Source organism: Zalophus californianus, chromosome 9, assembly GCF_009762305.2.
Source record: "Zalophus californianus isolate mZalCal1 chromosome 9, mZalCal1.pri.v2, whole genome shotgun sequence".
In the NCBI taxonomy this organism is placed as follows: Eukaryota; Metazoa; Chordata; class Mammalia; order Carnivora; family Otariidae; genus Zalophus; species Zalophus californianus.
Genome location: NC_045603.1, coordinates 27,346,711 through 27,368,359, shown reverse-complemented (window position 1 = coordinate 27,368,359; position 21,649 = coordinate 27,346,711). Strand labels below are relative to the sequence as shown.

The 21,649-nt window shown below is 39.5% G+C and overlaps 1 long non-coding RNA gene across 3 annotated transcripts in view; it reads right to left on the bottom strand.

Annotated features, from left to right (window-relative positions):
• The window catches only part of LOC113922964, a 179,290-nt gene that overhangs the window by 49,760 nt on the left and 107,881 nt on the right, over positions 1 to 21,649 (bottom strand). For 2 of the 3 annotated variants that reach the window (XR_003520124.1, XR_003520126.1), the window contains 3 exons: positions 20,111 to 20,264; positions 18,333 to 18,503; positions 4,938 to 5,179 (listed from right to left, as the gene is read on the bottom strand). This is a non-coding gene — a long non-coding RNA (uncharacterized LOC113922964). Of the gene's footprint in view, positions 1 to 4,937; positions 5,180 to 18,332; positions 18,504 to 20,110; positions 20,265 to 21,649 lie in introns of those variants that run through there. The other variant, XR_003520125.1, reaches the window with a different exon arrangement.

Below are 21,649 nucleotides of genomic sequence, written 5' to 3'. Positions count from 1 at the left end.
TCTTAAGTAGGTTCCAAAGCTCCACACCCAGCGCAGAGCTTGACACGGGGCTTAATCTCACAACACTGAGATCATGACCTGAGTTGAAATCAAGAGTTGGATGCTTAACCAACTAAGCCACCCAGGCGCCCCACACACCCCTTACTTTCTACAAAACATTAACAGAAAATTTAATTCTGTTACTCCATTGTTTTCATTATCATGCCTTTAAAATCCAGGAGATTTTTGTCCAGGCAGATAACTTAATTGTTCATTACAGGAACCTCCCAAAAAGACCATTCACTTCTTCCTAAGAAGCATCAAGAGATAGTTAACACCCTAAAGATCCTCAAATCCCTCAACTCAAAATCCTTGTCATGTTGTTTATAATCCTAAATTGTTGTATCATTATCCTTACCCAACCAAGCCCCCTCATTGGAAGACAACTTTAAACCAAACTTTCAATTTGTAATAAAATCTAACCTTGCTTTTTCCCCTAGGAGACATTACCCAAACTCTGTCTAGGTGGTCATCTTTCTTACTGCAAGAAACATGGCTTTGTCATGTCAACAGATTGTGTCAGTGATATTTGGAGAGCCAGCACTTGACAAGAGCTTAGTATGGGTCTAGCAATAAACTAAAATGGTTGGACACTGACGTATGGCCTTTAACCTATTTTCCCTCTAGGGATCAGTAGCCCCCAGTGTTTAAATAGTTCCATATCTGGACTTTAACATTTCTGCCTATCCCAGCATTTGCCACAGTATGTTCTGAGAGATGTTAAGAGATACTACTTTTGTTTAAAAGAAAAATGTTTCCGTGGCTAAACAATTTGAGAACTGCTGAGTTATGGATAAAACCCATTATTTCTTTACTGCAGGACTTCTCAGGGCCTTTAGTATACTACTCAGTATCAAAAACATCCAAGAGGGAATTATTAATATACAGCCAAAACATATTTGAATGCTTTATCCTTAAAGCAGCTCACTAAATTCTCACTGGATACCATAGGGATGATGGACAATTTTATCTAACCTTTCACCCTGTCTTTTATCCACAGACCATGACAAGACAATATGGACAAAAAGTAAAATAAATGACTACAGCTGTCTTAGAGCTCAGCATCAGCTCCAGGATGATTTCAGGACTGCCTTGAGCTGTATAATGAAGACGATGAAGGAAATGGATCAGCCTGAGTCCCACCAGCCTGAGGTCTCTGTGTCCTGAGCCATACTTAGGTGGTTCCAGCCCTCCCCGTGAAACGGAATGCTAGCTGTGCAACATCCTGCTGGGAGTTCCTCAAGGTTTGCCCACACTTACGAGTGCCAGACATCAACTGGCTAAATCTTCCAAGTTGCTGATCCTTGCTCAAAGGAAGCCTTCCCTGGCATAGACTCCTTAAAGGGAGGAGGCATCTGGCATACACTGCTTCACTAACAGCTAAAATCCTCATGCTGGTATCTTTATTTTGCTGTGCCTTCGACTGAGATCTCCACTGAAAGGACATTCTTTCAGTCAGTACCTCCCGCTCTGACTTCCCTGTTTTGGGTTGAGGAGGGGAAATTGATTGACACTGTGCATTTTCTATGTGCCTGTCATGACATTTGGCCCTTTACATTCTTGATCTCATGTAAGTGACAGAACCACAAAAAATTATGAGTGCCTGTTTATATCACATTTATAGCACAAAGCTGCCGTGACTGTTTTACTTATTTTCAGTAACAGTGTTCATAGCAACCCCCGGTGATAGACAATTATTGCCCCCACTTTCTAGGTGAAGGAACTGAGGGATTCAAAGGTGAAGCAGTTTGTCTAAGATCACACAGGTGGACAGTGGCAGGGCCAGAGTTGAACACAGTCCGTATATCTGACCACACTACCATTATCCTCCATATCTGCCCTACTAGATGAGAAAACCAAAGCTCAAAGAAGTTAAGTGTCTCACTCAAAAACACACAGGAGTGGCAGAACTGGGACCAGAATCCCTGTCCTCCTACAAGTCCTTCTTTTCCCTCTAAGCCAACAGTTCCTAAAGCATGGTCCCCAGACCAGCACATCAGTGATAGTTGAGAAGTTGTAGAAATGTAAGCTCTTGGGCCCCACCCCAGACCCACTGAATCTGAAACTCTGCTGTGGGGCCCAACAATCTCTGCTGTAGGAAGGCCTCCAGATGATTGTGATGCAGACTAAGGTTGGGGAAGCCCTGCTTTGCACCTTGCTACCTTCTATAGAGCACTGAAGCTTGAGATCACTTTCAAGGGCTAGAGGGACTATGCTGTCCAGTGGTTAGAGGCTCTGAGAAGCTAAGAGAACCAGCAGGCACCACTAACTGCCTTGCTAGGAGAGAACTTGGATTAGAGCCAGCATATCTCATTTGCTTGTCAATAGCCAGGCCAGTGGTTGCTCTTTTTCCCCTTAACTATTCATGGAGAAGGAAAAGAATAGTCTGTGGTCCAGTCTGTGGCCAAGAGGAAGACAGGTCCTCTCCTTGTCCATCCCCGACCCTGCCATTCACTTCTCAGATACAGAGATTCTCTCAATGCATTTCAGTTCAATGTTTTGCCACTTTTGCCTGCCTGCTCTGTCTGTTCCTACTTGTAACCCTTCTAGTCCTTAAGCTCCTTCCTCTTTGGGAAGAAATACTTCTGTGGCAATATGGTCAGCTGATGTGCTGCCTTCCTGGTAGGTACATGGTGCAATGAAAAAATTCTTATAATTCTTGAGGCCCTCCCTTCTGATGGTGAAAGGGAAGGTTGGGAGCCCCCCACTGCCCAGCTGGGCCCAGGGCGGGTGCCGGTGGGAGCCAGGCAGTGAGAGGGGCGGTTGGGAAATAGTAGGAGAAAAAAGAAGAAAAAGGGTAAAGAAAAATTCTTATAATTCTGAGATCAAACTTTTTTTCCCCTTTTTTGCCCCAAGGGTCAATTCAGTAGCTACACATTCATGCTTTCATCACCCATTGCATCTCTGAAATATTTAAGATCCCAGCTTTCCCCTGAATCAAACTGTTGTCAAGAGGTTCAGTGTATGTACAGGAGACAGAGTAAAAAAGTGATGTTTACAGAGGAAAAAGGGAAGTTAAGGAATCTTTGATGGTTCAGGGTGGGAGCTTGAAAGGCCTTTGATGCAGGACAAAGAATTTGTGGCCAATAGCTGTACCACAGGGGAAAGGGAGAGAGCCACAGATATGAGAGGAAGAATCTAAGCTGGCTCTGAGGTGCTTATTTGCCATCAGGGATCAAATGCATACTACTTTTAAAAAGCATTGTCCTTCCTTAACACAAATTAATGTGAGATCATTGAGTTTCTTCAGGTCACACATCCAGTGGCCTACATGGAATGCTCTATTTTCATTTCCAGGCTAAGGATGGGGCCTCCTATGGGAGAACATGCTATATAGTGACTACAGTTGCAAGGAGGAGAATGTGCAAGAGCTAACCATTTCTGTTCTTGCCTCTTGATGGTTTCCAGGGATCTATCGGTCTGTTGGTTTGTTTTGTGCTTGATTTGGAATCTTGGTTTTTATTCGCCCACACTGAAACCAGTTAGTACCAGAAAGGGCACCACATTAAGAGTCAGCAAGCCTGACCTGATTAATCAGAAAAAGAGGATGTGCAGTGTTGAGCATGGACATTAGACTCAGGGAGAACACTCCCCAGCTGTGAGTCTCTAGATCCCGGTGGGTTGTACTGAGGGTTAAATGAGAAAATGCATGTAACTGTGGCCTGTTAGCTATGATTGTTCAATTCACACTCACTGAGAGTTTAGTGGGGGCCTGGCCCTGTACTGGCAGGCCCCACGAGGTCCAGAGGGGCTCTCTGTGGGGGTAGGCCTGGTTTGCACGATCACCAGCCCTACCCCTCAACTTGGCCCAGTGAATTTGGATAATCTCTATAAGCCCCTAAACCTCTGTATCTTCTCATCTAAAGAAATACATGTTTTCCGGGGGGTCGTGGGGAACAAGTGAAAGAGATCCCCTGAAAGTTTCAAACTGCTATGCCAGGCTAACAAAAGATAGCACCAAACTGTATTATGTGAGTAGAATACTTACTTTTTAACTTCTGATATTAATACTGGTTGAACTTTTACTGCTATGGTATAATAGAAAGAACCCCTGAATCGGTAATTAGGCCTGAATTTAGGTCATGGTTCTGCAATTCTGTCACTTATTAGCTGTGCAACTTTGAGCTAGTCATTTAACTTCCCTGGGCCTCAGTTTCCTTATCTAAGAACTAGGCTAACCTTATCTACCCCACATGTTGTTGAGGAGAGACAGAACGCTTCTCCCTCTCCTTCTGCAAGATCTGAACCTTTCTTATCACCTAGAAACTACAATCTGGTTTCCTCTCATCACCCTAAGATTGCTGCCCACAAGTGTCCATTTTGGTTTGGGCATATTGTAGGACTAATAATTATAATAAAATTCATCATTTATTGGACACTTAACGCATGCTAAGGACTTTACATATATCATAGCAAATAGTCCTTACAACTCTGTAAAGTAGAAATTACCCTTCTCAGTTTGGAGACGGGCTCATAGAAGTAATTGTGTGGAAGCCATATAGCTAATAACCTGAGATTTTGACCCACACCTAAGTCCACACACTTAATTACTGTTATTATCACTGTTCTCTTCTTTTGCATACTCCTTGGATGAAGAGTGCAATTTATCTGGACTGAAGATCCCAAATCCTGACTCCTAAATCTTCATATTAAAGCACATGGAAAATGTCTACCACACAATTTAAATTATAATCGGCTTTCCCACCCTCAGGCTTCCAAAATAACCAGTTATAAAAAACTTGATGTAATGTAATCTCAACCTTAAGAGCTATAAAAAGTCTCCATCATAAATGACAGATAATGTTTCTAGAATGAAATCTATTTTAGTTAGTTCTACGGTTTTTGAAAATATTTGACATATAATATGCAACACACACACACACACAGAGTCCTTAAAGCTTTTTTTTTTTTTTCCACAAAAGCCACAGAGAAAAATTTTCCCAGGACCCAAGCTCCGGATATTCTTGATACCAGATGCCTCCACAAGCTGGGCTGCTGTCAGTGGGACAGAGAAGCTGCCAAGAAGCCAGGCCATTTCCACTCCACATTTGGTCTGAGGCCAGAGTGTTGTCTTTCAGCTTTTAGAAAGACCTCCCAGGGTGGGGTGGACCCAGCAATGACCATATGTGACCATCATGGCCTGCAGGGTAGAGAAAAAAGGTAAAAGCCTTTTAAGTGGCCAAGATCTTATCTGCAAAAGCTGGAAAACTCTTTTTCCAATGCAAAAACAGAACCAGTCCAAACTAATCTTTACTTGAGGAGGTAGGGAGTCCTAGTTCAATGGTCCAAGCCATGCTAATTAATTTCTGAGGAGGACCCTGTCCTAATGCTATGGGCCTCATAGAGCAAGTTCCGTCCTACAAGATTGGTCACAGTATGTTTATTTTGCATTATTCCCAAGTGAATCCCAAGGAATGTTATGATCAGCTTGGTAAAACTCCATGCCATGGAGGCACATGCATGTGCATGACACACTGACACTGTGTTGATCTAGAACATTGAAAAAGGAATATGTTGAAACAATATGAAAGGAGAGGCTATTTAATGTCTTTTGCTTTACTATATTTTACATCTATGGGCTTTAGTAGAAGGATATCCTTGGCCTCTAGTATGGCATGGGGGTGGAGGCAGTAGAAAGGGAAATGCCTAAAGTCATTGAAAGTCCCTAGTCCACTCATTCAACAACTATTTAGGGTGGGCCCACCACATACCAGGTAAGGTGCCATGTGCTACAGATACAAGTGCCCAAGAGCAGGCATCACTTATGCCCTCTTGAAACTTGTTATCCAGTGGTCAACAATCAAATAACTGCATATGTATATGAAAAACTGAAGCTGTGACAAGTGCTAAGAAGGAGTGGTCACAGTCTTTTAAGAAGTTAAGAAAATCTGACTTAGAGAGGTCAGTGAGGGCTTCCCTGAGAAAGCACTGCTTCCACTGAGATCTAAAGGATGAGTAGACGTTAACAGACAAAGCAATAGGAATGAGAGGCAAAGTCTTGGCCAAGGGAATAGCAGACGCAAAGACTTTGTGTTGAAAGGAAGCCATCTTGGTGGGAAAACAGAAGAGATCTGACCTAAGTGTCACCAGGAAGGCTCACCGGTCCCTAAACACCTCTGCCCTCTGATGTCTAAATCCCACCATTATTAAGGCATGCTTTGGGTTAAGAGTGTTTTCCCCTTGAAGTGCTCTTTTACGCTCAGAAGAATAAACTATTAAGGCAAGTGAATGCTTTTCTCTGATCGATTTTCTTCCTAACAGCACAGGTCATGGCTACAAGCCCTTGAGATTTGTTCAGAGGTTTGGATAGGTGGTGTTAAAATACACACACACACACACACACACACACACACACACACATTTTATGACACTTTGCTGGATGGTGCTAGCAATCAGGCATTTAATGAGGAAGTTTCTATGAAACTGAAGAAAAGCAAAGATTGTTAGAAACCCAGTTTCTGAGTCCAGAGGGGCAGCCAGCCAAGATTTTTAGGCTTGAGCTTGAAGCATCTTTAGAAGGTGGAGTGAGGCTGGCAGTGCCCATCTGATTAGTTTTCCTGGTTTGGAGTTTGAATGTCTCTGGTGATGCCATCAGGTGCTCCAGTGAACTTTCTGAATGGTGCACATAGCAGAAGGCATGAAGGTTGCCCAGACATAATCTGTGGTCATCCAGCTTCAGCTTATAGGACACTTCAGAAAAAGGGCAATTTTTTTTCTTTATTTTAGTTTTTATTTTAATTCCAGAAAAGGGCAGTCTTAATTCCAAACCAGAAGAGAGAAAAAATTAGAAACTTTAATTTGGAGAGTTGTAACCAGATAGTAGAGCAAACTAAAAGAATTCAGGACTTAGCAAGGATTGGCAAAATGTGCAAGACAGAGCCCATAAGGGTGCACTATAGTTTTCCACTGAAATAAAAAAAACCAAATTCTTTCTATAGTCACTCCCATTTCTCCATTTCAATGATAATCAAAGGAAGACTAATTTGTTTGTGAAGTAAGTCTGATCATTACTCTTGGCCTAATCATTTATGTAAGTGCAACCAAGAGCTTGCATAGGCCCATATTTGAGTTTGCTGTGCTGGAACTTTTCATTAGAAATTCTAGATTGGACTTTTAAAAGCCTCTCAAGGCTAGGAGCCAAACCAAGAATTCACTACCATATTTTGCCTGCATTACCTACTGATTTGGGTGAATTCCTCTCTTCTCAGTATCCCCCAAATATCCTAAGATTCCTGGGTCTGCCAAGAAGTGACCTTCCTTACTCACCTGTAAGGTGGGGAATGCTATAAGCCAGATACAGGTCAGTTTTTCTAAGGGGGTGGAGGAGCTTATAAGCACTGGCTCCTTAAAATCAACCTTAGTTCCTTAAAACTGTCAGGTCATATCTGATTTGATGCACATCATTCTCAAATATGATATTCCAGTCAATATCTTGTTAATATAACTGATATTTCTAATTGTGTCTTATTACAAGAAAAGATTCTTATAGAACTTATGAAAATAACTATATTGCCATGAAAATAAGAATGCTAAGAGTTTCCACATTCTGGAGGGATCAAGTAGAGAGAAAGATAAATGTTTCAATGCTGTTTACAAAACTGTAATACTGCAAATTTCTAAGAATTTCACACTATTTTTGGAATATCTATATTAGTAACATATATCCATACACATATAACCTAAGAAGATTTATCATCACTTCTTATTTAACAATGTTTCCCACATAATTTAACATATCACATATTTCTAATTAGCTTAATATCTCTCTTTTACAAAGTGAGACAGAAATCCTTTGAGATTTTCCAGGAGTGCTCCGGACAATCTCAAAGTTAGTTTGAAGTAAAAAAGACTCCATTTAGAATTGGATTTTGGAAAATCATCAAAAATGTCAAGGAGGGCAAGTGCTGTGATGAGCACTGGGTGTTATACGTAACTAATGAATCACTGAACACTACATCAAGAACTAATTATGTACTATACAGTGGCTAACTGAACATAATTTAAAAAAATGTCAAAAAGTTTGAACATTTGACTACATAAGCTCACAAGTCACTATGAAACAATATTTAGTTATCCATTTAACCACAGTGACAATTAAAAGATCTCAAAATACAGAAAATTACATAGTTGTAAAAAAAAATCATAGCTTTTTTAATATTAAGAATACTTGGTTTTCTTAAGTAATCAAAGACCTGATAAAGACAACGTGAAGCATGGGAAATTATTTTAGGACACAAAATGCTGATTGCCCAGGCAGATTACTTAAAACGTAAGGAAAGATACTTTTTTACAGTGTTTTATTAAGAGCAGACCAATAATCTAAGAAAACTTTTGGTTTTTTTGTTTTTTTGTTTTTAAGATTTTATTTATGTGTCAGAGAGAGAGAGAGAGAGAGAATGAGCAGGGGGGCAGCAGGCAGGGGGAGAAGCAGGCTCTGCACTGAGCAGGGAGCCCGATGCGGGACTCAATCCCAGGACCCTGGGATCATGACCTGAGCCAAAGGCAGACGTTTAACCAACTGAGACACCCACGCATCCCTAGGAAAACTTTAACAGAGAGAGAAAACCAAGTTCTAATTTTGTGTCAGTATACTAGTTAGTAATATAAGGCTAATTTTTTTCTTTTTAACCCATGTAAATAAACCCATCCAATCTTGGCAAGCTTTGATCATCCACGAAAAGAATTCCTTTTCCAAGATTCCTTTTCCATAAACCTTCTTAAAAAAATTTTTTTTTATTCATTCAGTTTTTGTCCTACTCTTTCTTATTTCTAAGTCTGGAAGTCTGGAACAATTAGTCATTCTACTTTAGAAGAAAATTTCTCTTTTTCCTTTAACAAAAACACATACTTCATACTTTCACTTATCAAAATACATCTTATTTTCCTTGCACAGAGTTGCTTTTTTCTTTACTTTTATTATTTCTAGTAGATTCATTTACACAATATGGATTAGAATTTTTAACCATTAGTAACCCTAGTTTTCAGTGAAAACCAGGAATCTGACAGTTGTGAACTGTCACATACTATCATTCTGTAGCAAATTTATGAATACATCATTTCATAATTTTCTAGAGGCGTATCTTTCTCAGAGTATAATTTTTCATGTTTATTAACAGATTCAAATATATTTAGCTTCTCTATCCCGTATAAAAACAAGATGCCAAAAGTAGATAAACTTATGTTTGGCAATTAACGTTTCAATGTTTTATCTTTCTTGGAAATGATCTAGATATTCAATGAATATCCATCATTTAACTGAGTATAGCGCTAAGGTTTAAAGTTATCAAGGGCACCTGGGTGGCTCAGTAGTTAAGCGTCTGCCTTTGGCTCAGGTCATGATCCCAGGGTCCTGGGATCGAGCCCCCCATCGGGCTCCCTGCTCCGTGGGAAGCCTGCTTCTCCCTCTCCCACTCCCCCTGCTTCTGTTCCTTCTCTCGCTGTGTCTCTCTCTGTCAAATAAATAAATAAAATCTTTAAAAAAAATTTTTTTTGCAACTTTTTTTTTTAATTCCAGCATAGGGGCGCCTGGGTAGCTCAGTTTGTTGAGTGTCAGACTCTTGATTTTGGCTCAGGTCATGACTTCAGGGCTGTGAGATCAAGCCCCACTTCAGGCTCTGAGCTCAGCCAGGAGTCTGCTTGAGATTATCTCTCTCCCTCCCCCTCTGCTCCTCCCCCACCACCCCCCTCATGCTCATGCTTTCTCTCTCTTTTGCAAATAAATTTAAAAATCTTTTTTAAAAATTCCAGTATAGTTAACATACAGTGTTATATTAGTTTCAGGTGTACAATATAGTGCTTCAGCACTTCCATACCATACCAGGAGCTCATCAGCAAGTTCACTCCTTAATCCCTATCACCTGTTTCACCCAGCCCCTCACCCATCTCCCCTCTTGTAACCATCAGTTTGTTCTCTATAGTTAAGAGTCTGTTTCTTGGTTTGTCTCTCTGTCTCTTTTTTTCCTTCACTCATTTGTTTTGTTTCTTAAATTCCACATATGAGTGAAATCATATGGTATTTGTTTCTCTCTTATTTCACTTAGCATTACACTCTCTAGTTCCAACCATGTCAATGCAAATGGCAAGATTTCATTCCTTTTATGGCTGAGTAATATTCTATTGTATATACATACACACCACATCTTCTTTATCCATTCATCTATCAATGGACACTTGGACTGCTTTCATAATGTGGTTATTGTAAATAACGCTGCTGTAAACATAAGGATGCATGTATCCCTTTGAATTAGTGTTTTTGTATTTTTTGGGTAAATACTCTCAAGTACAATTTCTGGATCGTAGGATAGTTCTATTTTTAATTTTTTAAGGAACCCATACTATTTTCCACAGTGGCTACACCAGTTTGCATTCCCACCAACAGTGCAAGAGGGTTCCTTTTTTTTTCACATCCTCACTTGTTTCTTATGTTTTTTTATTTTAGCCACTCTGACAGGTATGAGGTGATATCTCATTATGGTTTTGATTTGCATTTCCATGATGATGAGTAATGTTGAGCATCTTTTCATGTGTCTGCTGGCCATCTGGATGTCTTGCTTGGAGAAATGTCTGTTTATGTCTTCTGCTTATTTTTTAATTGGATTATTTGTTTTGGGGGTGTTGAGTTGTATCAGTTCTTTATATATTTTATTTTTTTAAAAAGATTTTATTTATTTATTTGACAGAGAGAGACACAGTGAGAGAGGGAACACAAGCAGGGGGAGTGGGAGAGGGAGAAGCAGGTTTCCCGCCAAGCAGGGAGCCTGATGCCGAGCCGATCCCAGGACCCTGGGATCATGACCTGAGCCGAAGGCAGACATGTAACAACTGAGCCACCCAGGTGCCCCTCTTTATATATTTTAGATACCAGCCCTTTATCAGGTATGTCATTTGCAAATATCTTCTCCCATCCCATAGGTTGCCTTTTAGTTTTGTTGATTGTTTCCTTTGCTGTGCAAAAACTTTTTATTTTGATGTAGTCCCAATAATTTATTTTTGCTTTTATTTCCCTTGCCTCAGGAGATAGATCTAGAAAAATGTTGCTATGGCCAATGTTAGAGAAATTACCACCTGTGCTCTCTGCTAGGATTGTTATGGTTTCAGGTCTCACATTTAGGTCTTTAATCCATTTTCAGTCTATTTTTGTGTATGCTGTAAGAGAATAGTCCAGTTTCATTTTTTGCATGTAGCTGTCCAGTTTTCCCAACACCACTTATTGAAGAGATTGTCTTTTTCCCATTGGATATTCTTTCCTGCTTTATCAAAGATTAACTGACCATATAATTGGGTTTATTTCTGGGTTTTCTATTCTGTTCTATTGATCTATGATTTATGTGTCTATTTTTGTGCCAGTATCATAATGTTTTGATTACTACAGCTTTGTAATATAACTTGAAGTGTGGGATTATGATACCTCCAGTTTTGTTCTTCTTTTTCAAAATTGCTTTGGCTATTTGGGGTCTTTTGTGGTTCCATACAAATTTTAGGATTGTTTGTTCTAGTGCTGTGAAAAATGCCATTGGTATTTTGATAGGGATTGCATTAAATCTGTAGATAGCTTTGGGTAGTACAGACATTTTAACAATATTTGTTCTCCCAATCCATAAGCATGGCATGTCTTTCCATTTCTTTGTGTCATCTTCAATTTCTTTCATCAATGTTTTATAGTTTTCAGAATACAAGTCTTTCTCCTCTTTGGTTAGGTTTATTCCCAGGTATCTTATTATTTTGGGTGCAATTATAAATGGGATTTTTTTCTTAATTTCTCTTTCTGCTGCTTCATTTTTAGTGTATAGAAATGCAACAGATTTCTGCACATTGATTTTGTATCCTGCAAATTTACTTAATTCATTTATCATTTATTTCTGCTCTAATCTTTATTATTTCCTTCCTTCTGCTGCTTTGGGGTTTTGTTTGTTGTTCTTTTTCTAGCCCCTTTAGGTATAAGGTTAGGTTGTTTGAGATTTTTCTTGCTTCTTGAGGTAGGCCTGTATTGCTATAAACCTCCCTCTTAGAATAGCTTTTGCTGTATCCCAAAGGTTCTGGACCACTGTGTTTCCATTTTCATTTGTTTCCACATAATTTTTGATTTCTTTTTTTGATTTCTTGATTTACCCATTCATTGTTTAGTAGCACCATTATTTAACCTCCACACATGTATGGTCTTTCCAGACTTTTTCTTGTGGTTGATTTCTAGTTTCATAGCATTGTGGTCAGAAATGCATGGTATGACTTCAATCTTTCTGAATTTGTTGAGGCTTGTTTTGTGGCTTAATATGTGATCTATCCTGGAGAATGTTTCTGTGTACATTTGAAAAGAATGTATAGGGGTGCCTGGGTGGCTCAGTCAGTTAAGCATCTGACTCTATTTTGGCTCAGGTCATGATCTAAGAGTCCTGGGATTGTGCACTGGGTGGGCTCTGTGCTCAGCAGGGAGTCTGCTTAAGGATTCTCTCACTTCCTCTGCCCTTCCTCCTCCCCCTCTCTTTCTCTGTCTCTCTCCCTCAAATAAATAAATAAATAAATAAATAAATAAATAAATAAAATCTTTTTTAAAAAGAGAAAGAAAGAAAAGAACCTGTAGTCTGCTGTTTTAGGATGCAATGTTCTGAATACATCTGTTAAATCTATGATTCATTGTGTCATTCAAAGACAGTTTTCTTGTCGATTTTCTGTTTGTATGATTTGTCCATCAATGTAAGTGGGGTGTTCAAGTCTCCTACTATTATTGTATTACTATCAATTGGTTTCTTTATGTTTGTTATTAACTGTTTTATGACCTGGGTACTCCCATGTTGGATGCATAAATACTAACAATTGTTACGTCTTCTTGTTGGATTATCCCCTTTATTATTATATAGTGTTCTTCTTTGTCTCTTTTTATAGTCTTTGTTTTAAAGTCTATTTTTCTTTTTTTTTAAAGATTTTATTTATTTATTTATTTATTTGAGAGAGAGAATGAGAGAGAGAGAGAGCATGAGAGGGGGGAGGGTCAGAGGCAGAAGCAGACTACCCGCTGAGCAGGGAGCCCAATGCGGGATTCGATCCCAGGACTCCAGGATCATGATCTGAGCCGAAGGCAGTTGCTTAACCAACTGAGCCACCCAGGCACCCTAAACTCTATTTTTTCCATTGTAAGTATTGACAGTCTGGCTTTCTTTTGACATCCATTTGCATGATAAATGTTTCTCCATCCCCTCACTTTCAATCTGCAGGTGTCTTTAGGTCTGAAATGAGTATCTTATAGGCAGCATACAGATGGTGCCTACCCACTAGTATTTTTTTGGTGGAGTCTTTCAGGTTTTCTATATATAGTATCATATATATACTATCCACTCTGTCACCCTATAGCTTTTGATTGGAGTGTTTAGTCCACTTACATTCAAATTAATTATTGATAGATATGAATTTATTGCCATTTTGTTTTTTGTTTTGTGGTTGTTTTTGTAGCTTTTCTCTGATCCTTTCTTCTCTTGCTCTCTTTCATGGTTTTCTGGTTTTCTTTAGTTTTATACTTGGATTTCTTTCTTTTTATTCTTTGCATATCTCTTAGTGGTTTTTGATTTGTGGTTACCATTAGGTTTGTATATAACATCTTCAATTTTCGCAAATATTTTTAAGTAGACATAAAGCATAATTATTGTTGAAAAGTCCATTTATAAACTTGTATCCCATTTACCTCTATTTAATTCACTTGTCTTATAACTATGCTTGAATTGTTCATGAGAATTTCATGAGACATTAAACAAAACCTAACCATCATAAGCTATTTTTCTTGTTGGCAAATCAGGTACGTTACAAAAAAATCATGAAAGCAAAGAATCTAAAAGTTAAATATTCGGTTTTTCCCTCCTTTTTTTTTTAATTGCCATGCTTTACATGCATCAAGCATTTATTTTTTTAATTTTATTTTTTTATGTTATGTTAGTCACCATACATTACATCATTAGTTTTTGATGTAGTGTTCCATGATTCATTGTTTGCGTATAACACCCAGTGCTCCAAGCAATACGTGCCCTCCTTACTACCCATCCCCGGGCTAACCCATCCCCCTACCCCCCTCCCCTCTAAAGCCATCACTTAGTTTCTCAGAGTCCATAATCTCTCCTGGTTCATCTCCCTCTCTGATTCCCACCCCTGCATTTTTCCCTTCCTACTATCTTTTTTTTTTTTTTACCATATAATGTATTATTTGTTTCAGAGGTACAGTCTCTGATTCATCAGTCTTACAAAATTCACAGTACTCACCATAGCACATACCCTCCCCAATGTCCATCACCCAGCCACCCCATCCCTCCCACCCCCCACCACTCCAGCAACCCTCAGTTTGTTTCCTGAGACTAAGAGTCTCTTATGGTTTGTCTCCCTCTCTGGTTTCGTCTTGTTTCATTTTTTTCCTCCCTTCCCCTATGATCTTCTGTCTTGTTTCTCAAATTCCTCATATCAGTGAGATCATATGATACTTGTCTTTCTCTGACTGACTTACTTCGCTTAGCATAATACCCTCCAGTTCCATCCACGTCGTTGCAAATGGGAAGATCTCATTCCTTTTGATGGCTGCATAATATTCCATTGTGTATATATACCACATCTTCTTTATCCATTCATCTATCAATGGACATCTTGGCTCTTTCCATAGTTTGGCTATTGTGGACATTGCTGTTATAAACACTGGGGTGCACGTACTCCTTCAGATCACTACATTTGTATCTTTGGGATAAATACCCAGTAGTGCAATTTCTGGATCAAATGGTAGCTCTATTTTCAACTTTTTAAGGAACCTCCATACTGTTTTCCAGAGTGGCTGCACCAGCTTGCATTCCCACCAACACTGTAGGAGGGTTCCCCTTTCTCCGCATCCTTGCCAACATCTGTCATTTCCTGACTTGTTAATGTTAGCCATTCTGACTGGTGTGAGGTGGTATCTCATTGAGGTTTTGATTTGGATTTCCCTGATGCCGAGCGATGTTGAGCACTTTTTCATGTATCTGTTGGCCATTTGGATGTCTTCTTTGGAAAAATGTCTGTTCATGTCTTCTGCCCATTTCTTGATTGGATCATTTGTTCTTTGGGTGTTGAGTTTGATAAGTTCTTTATAGATTTTGGATACTAGCCCTTTATATGAGATGTCATTTGCAAATATCTTCTCCCATTCTGTCGGTTGTCTTTTGGTTTTGTTGACTGTTTCCTTTGCTGTGCAAAAGCTTTTTATCTTGATGAAGTCCCAATAGTTCATTGTTGCCCTTGCTTCCCTTGCCTTTGGCGATGTTTCTAGGAAGAAGTTGCTGTTGTTGAGGTCGAAGAGGTTACTGCCTGTGTTCTCCTCTAGGATTTTGACTCCTGTCTCACATTTAGGTCTTTCATCCATTTTGAGTCTATTTTTCTGTGTGGTATAAGGAAATGGTCCAGTTTCATTCTTCTACATGTGGCTGTCCAATGTTCCCAACACCATTTGTTGACGAGACTGTCTTTTTTTCCATTGGACATTCTTTCCTGCTTTGTCAAAGATTAGTTGACCATAGAGTTGAGGTCCATTTTTGGGCTCTCTATTCTGTTCCATTGATCTATGTGTCTGTTTTTGTGCCAGTACCATACTGTCTTGATGATTACAGCTTTGTAATAGAGCTGGAAATCCAGAATTGTGATGCCACCAGCTTTGCTTTTCTTTTTCAACATTCCTCTGGGTATTTGGGGTATTTTCTGGTTCCATTCAAATTTTAGGATTATTTGTTCCATTTCTTTGAAAAAAGCTTATGGTATTTTGAAAGGGATTGCATTAAATGTGTGGATTGCTCTAGGTAGCATAGACATTTCCACAATATTTGTTCTTCCAATCCATGAGCATGGAACGTTTTTCAATTTCTTTGTGTCTTCCTCAATTTCTTTCATGAGTATTCTATTGTTTACCGAGTACAGATTCTTTGCCTCTTTGGTTAGATTCATTCCTAGGTATGTTATGGTTTCAGGTGCAATTGTAAATGGGATTGATTCCTTAATTTCTCTTTCTTCTGTCTTGTTGTTGGTGTATAGAAATGCCACTGATTTCTGTGCATTGATTTTATATCCTGCCACTTTACAGAATTCCTGTATGAGTTCTAGCAGTTTTGGGGTGGAGTCTTTTGGGTTTTCCATATAAAGTATCATATCATCTGAAAACAGTGAGAGTTTGACTACTTCTTTGCAGATTCAGATGCCTTTTATTTCTTTTTGTTGTCTAATTGCTGAGACTCAGACTTCTAGTACTATGTTGAAAGCAGTGGTGATAGTGGACATCCCTGCTGTGTTCCTGACCTTAGGGGAAAAGATCTCAGTTTTTCCCCACTGAGAATGATATTTGCTGTGGGTTTTTCATAGATGGCTTTTATGATACTGAGGTATGTACCTTCTATCCCTACACTCTGAAGAGTTGTAATCATGAAAGGATGCTATAATTAGCTTCTCCCATTTTAGGGGCATAGATATTTACAATTGTTAGATCTTCTTGTTGGATAGACCCTTTAAGTAGGATATAGTGTCCTTCTTCATCTCTTATTATCTTATTATTATTATTATGAGAAATAAAATCTTTAAAAAAAAAAAGAAAAGAAATTTAGGTCTCCTACTCCTCCGCCATCTTGCTCCTCCTCCCTCAAGCAATTTATTTATTTATTTATTTTTAAAGACTTTATTTATTTGACAGAGAGAGAGACAGCGAGAGAGGGAACACAAGCAGCGGGGAGTGGGAGAGGGAGAAGCAGGCTTCCCGCCAAGCAGGGAGCCTGATGCAGGGCTCGATCCCAGGACCCTGGGATCATGACTCGAGCCGAAGGCAGACACTTAACAACTGAGCCATCCAGGTGCCCCTATTTTTATTCTACATTTTGTTCTTAGGCTGAATTCACACTTTTATAATTTTAAACATATAGCAGAGATAATAAAAGCTTGTTTGACTAGTAAATCTAGGTAGAAAAAATTGTATAACCACACTGTAATTAATCCTGAGTACTCTGAGGACATACCTATTTTATTTTACCAAAGTTTTTTAAGTAGCTTTATTTACCAAAGAATATCCTAGATCATGCGAACTTAAACACACACACATCAATTAATTTCTTTATTTCTGAGAGTTTTAGGACAATTTAATTTATGTAAGTGCCCACTTATCTCTAAATCAATTAGAGTAGAACTCATTTGAGGGAATTTTATAAATTGATAATTCCACCGGGAGATAGAAAAATATCACTTGTGTATAACATACAGACATATATACACACATACATAAACATATAGACAAATACAGATTTTTTTTGGCTTTCATTCTAAAATTTTTAGTCATAAGTTAATAAAACATAGTAATACAAACTCACTGGTTTATCTCCACTTTATATTTTTATCTCCATTGTGTTTCTAGCAAATGGGACAAATTAATGTTACCTGCATGCCAATATTTGTGGAGAAGATTTTTAAATTTTTCTTTTGCCCTGGTATGTGATCTGATGGAGTCTATGTACTAAAGTTTAGGCCAGTGACTGAGACCTAGAAGCTGTCTGGACATCTCCAGCACACATTTGAGTGGACAAAACGTCTAGCTCTGGTTCAAACAGCTTTTTTTCTCTTTTCAGCCTTAGGTGGTTGCTTCTGGAGGTCCCTGAGTTCCCTGAGAGCCCCTGAGAGAGGGTAGGGGGCCTAAAATTCAAGTGGCTGTAGGGAACTGAGAGGATAAAGTGAAAGGGAAAAGTCTGGCAGGGCTGGAGAGTAATAGAGGAGGTGGGGGCTTGAAGGGGAACATATAAAAGGATTCAAGAGAACTGGAAGGAATAGTGAAGGTGCTAAGAGGAGGAAGGAAGAAAGACACAATGGAAAGGGAGAGGCCTTAGAGGAGCCAGTTTGGGGAGATCTCAAGTTTTCCAAAGTGGCCAATGGAGTTCTAAATTATCCTCAGCAAAATCATGCCAGCAAGAATAGAAGTAGACAAGTTGGCAGAGCCTAAAATTAGTAGAGGTACAAGAAGGGGGCTTCAGTCAACTGAGAAATTCCCATGGGAGAAGCAGAGTCCAACAAAGAGAACAGAGAGGCCTCACAGAGAACCAAGAAGAAAGACTTCCATCCCAGAGAGTTAGGGAATAATGCCCTCTCAGGAAAGAGAGCCAGAAAAAAGAGACTTCCAGCTCAGCCGGCACCTTTCAAAGAAGCCAGGGACTCTAACTCATCTTCTTACAAACAGAGAAATGTAGGACTCTATCCCAGCATCTATTTGTCTGGGACTCTATGTCAGCTTCTGGAGTATACTTAGAATCTTAAGAATCAAAATCTGTCCTTACCAGCTTCAACAATGTCTGTCTGAAGCACTGGTTCCAGAGTCAGACTCTCCAATGGATCCTCAATCTTTTGGGCAGGAGGGAAGACATTCAAAGGGGCATTCTTAGGGTCCGAGGTGTGAAGTCCAGGGGCCCAATGATGAATCTTATCCCATATGAGTTATGGCACCATAACTGTTAAAGAAAAAAATATTCAATGAGACTTGTTAAAAAAAGGTAAGGCAGACTTTATTCAGGACCATCATGATAGGTTCAGGGAATATTGCAATGGGATTTTGAAGTGGGGGAGAGAGACTGAGCTCAACTCCAAATAGAGGGGGCCAAGTGGGAATTTAAAGCCAAGGAGTAGAGTGGCGGGGGGGGGGGGGGCAGGGGTGTAGTGGATGAAAAATTACTAAGGAGATACAGTAGGCATAAAAGGGGTTCTGGTTAAACCCACCTAATGGGATTCTTGCTGACAACAGGCCAGGATGATCAGACATCACCTGGGGGATGACGAACCTGATCAGATATCAAAGGTGATCAGAAATCAAGGATGAGTGGCTCTAGTTAAACTGACTTATCAAGGTTCTTGCTAAAACTAGATTTTACAAGGACATGCAGAGATGGGCCTAGGGGAAGGTCCAGGAGCCTTATTGAAGTTTGCACAAGCAAAGTGTCTTTGTTAGTTGGTTTATTTTAAAGAGGAAAAGAATAATAAAAATGGGAGATGGCATCCCAGAGATAAAACTTTATGTTTTTCTAAATTTAACTCAAGGCTATATCTGTTAGAATTCATTAAAAGTCTGGCCCCCTGAAAATCATGTAACCTTTTGCCGTCAGAGAGGTTAATAAGGCTGAAGGACAGTCTCAGCCTTTGAGAGAAGTCCATCAGAGGAAACAATCCAATGGAAAGAAGGAAGCACCACATTGTGAGAATGTCAATAACTCATCACAATTTACCTAACCCTAGTCGCCCACTCTAACTCAGTTTTAGCAACTCAAGTATCCTTAAAGTTGTATAACTGATGGAATATATTGATTTCAGCATTCTTTTCCTAGACTCTCATAACAGACATTTCAATCCCATGGCACATGATCAGGCAGGTAAATTATATTGACTTTTTAGTCAGTGAAGCCTGGGTTCAAATCCTGACTCTTCAACTTAGCTATGTGACCACAGGCAGGTTTTCTAACACCCTAAACATTGCTTTCTCAACTGTAAGCCTGAAGTCATTATTTTACCTAACCCACAAAGCCGTTTTGAAGGTGGGATAAAATAATGCATCAAGGTGCTTAGCAAATTGCCTGTCATAGAGTCCACACTTAGTGGAAGACATGTGAAAAGAAGGAATAGGTGAGGGGAACTGGCAAAGTTTAGAAAGAGTGTATGGTTCCTAAGAGATAGAAGTGCCATGGGTTCCACGGGACGGGTCAGCTAGGCAAAATGGCACACTCGCCAAGTCTCAAAAGAAATTAAGAAGCCTGAGAGAAGCCAGGTCTGCAATCTATACACAAAGTGGAAAGCGCTCTATCCCTTTCATGTTTTCTCTCCACACATACAAACAAGATCACCAAGAGATGGGAAAGAAAAATGATGAGGGCCCCCACAAGCATTGCAGCATGGGTTCTGTCTGAAAAGGCCTATGATGATGAAATAGAATTTAAGACTGAGACGTTTGACCAGGGCAGGGCAGCTGCTTGGGGAACTTCCGGGCTGAATGATGCTTAGAAAACTGGTAAAAGCTTAAGTAAGTGGGAGTAAATTAGAGAGCAGGACAAACAGAGCAAAGGATACTTACCTTCCTGCCAATTGTGAGCTACAACCCATGAGACTGGCCTTGTTACAGATGGGATCATTTCTTGCTGGAAAGTTCCCTGGCCTTGTTGAACTTGGCCTCGGGTACTCAACGTTCTCAGGCTTGGCATGGTTTTCTCCAGTAAGATTTTCTCTTTCTGGGGAAAAAAAAAACAATACAGTAAAAAAAGGGAAACTATACAGTGTGAATGCCAAAGAATGTCTGAGAATATGAATCATGGGGGAGAGAATTCTTAATTTATCTTTTCCCAATGTTATTTTTATTAAGGAGAAAGATTTCTTCTTTTTCTTTCTTTTGTTATTTAAATTCAATTAGCCAACATATAGTACATCATTAGTTTCAGATGTAGAGTTCAATAATTCATCAGTTGCATATAACACCCAGTGCTCATCACACCACGTGCCCTCCTTAATGGCCATCACCCAATGATCCCATCCCCCGACAGCCCTCCCCTCCAGCAACCCTGTTTGTTTCCTATAGTTAAGAGTCTCTTATGGTTTGTCTCCCTCTCTGATTACTTCCCATTCAGTTTTCCCTCCCTTCCCCTATGATCCTCTGTGCTATTTCTTCTATTCCTCATATGAGTGAAACCATATGATAACTGTCTTTCTCTGATTGGCCTATTTCACTCAGCATAATACCCTCCAATTCCATCGATGTCATTGTAAATTGTAAGTATTCATCCTTTCTGGTGGTTGAGTAATATTCCATTGTATATAAACACCACATCTTCTTTATCCATTCATATGTTGACGGACATCTCAGCTCTTTCCCTAGTTTGGCTATTGTGGCATTGCTGCTATGAACATTGGGGTGCATGTGTTCCTTCGGATCATTACATTTGTATCTTTGGGATAAATACCTAGTGGTGCAATTGCTGGGTCATAGGGTAGCTCTATTTTCAAGTTTTTGAGGAACCTCCATACTGTTTTCCAGAGTGGTTGCACCAGCTTGCATTCCCACTAACAGTGTAGGAGAGGGTTCCCCTTTCTCTGCAACCTCGTCAACATCTGTTGTTTCCTGACTTGTTAATTTTAGCCATTCTGACTGGTGTGAGGTGGTATTTCATTGAGGTTTTGATTTGGATTTCCCTGATGCCAAGGGATGTTGAGCATTTATTTTTTCATGTGTCTGTTGGCCTTTTGCATATCTTCTTTGGAGAAATGTCTGTTCATGTCTTCTGCCCATTTCTTGACTAGATTATTTGTCTCTAAGGGGTGTTGAATTTGATGAGTTCTTTATAGATCTTGGATACTAGCCCTTTGTCTGATATATCATTTGCAAATACCTTCTCCCATTTCATAGCCGTTTAGTTTTGTTGTTTCCTTTGCTGTGCAAAAGCTTTTTATCTTGATGAAGTCCCAATAGTTCATTTTTGCTTTTGTTTCCCTTGCCTTTGGAGACGTGTCTAGCAAGAAGTTGCTGCAGTGAAGGTCAAAGAGGTTGGTGCCTATGTTCTCCTCTAGGATTTTGATGGATTCCTGTCTCATATTTAAGTCTTTTACCCGTTTTGAGTTTATC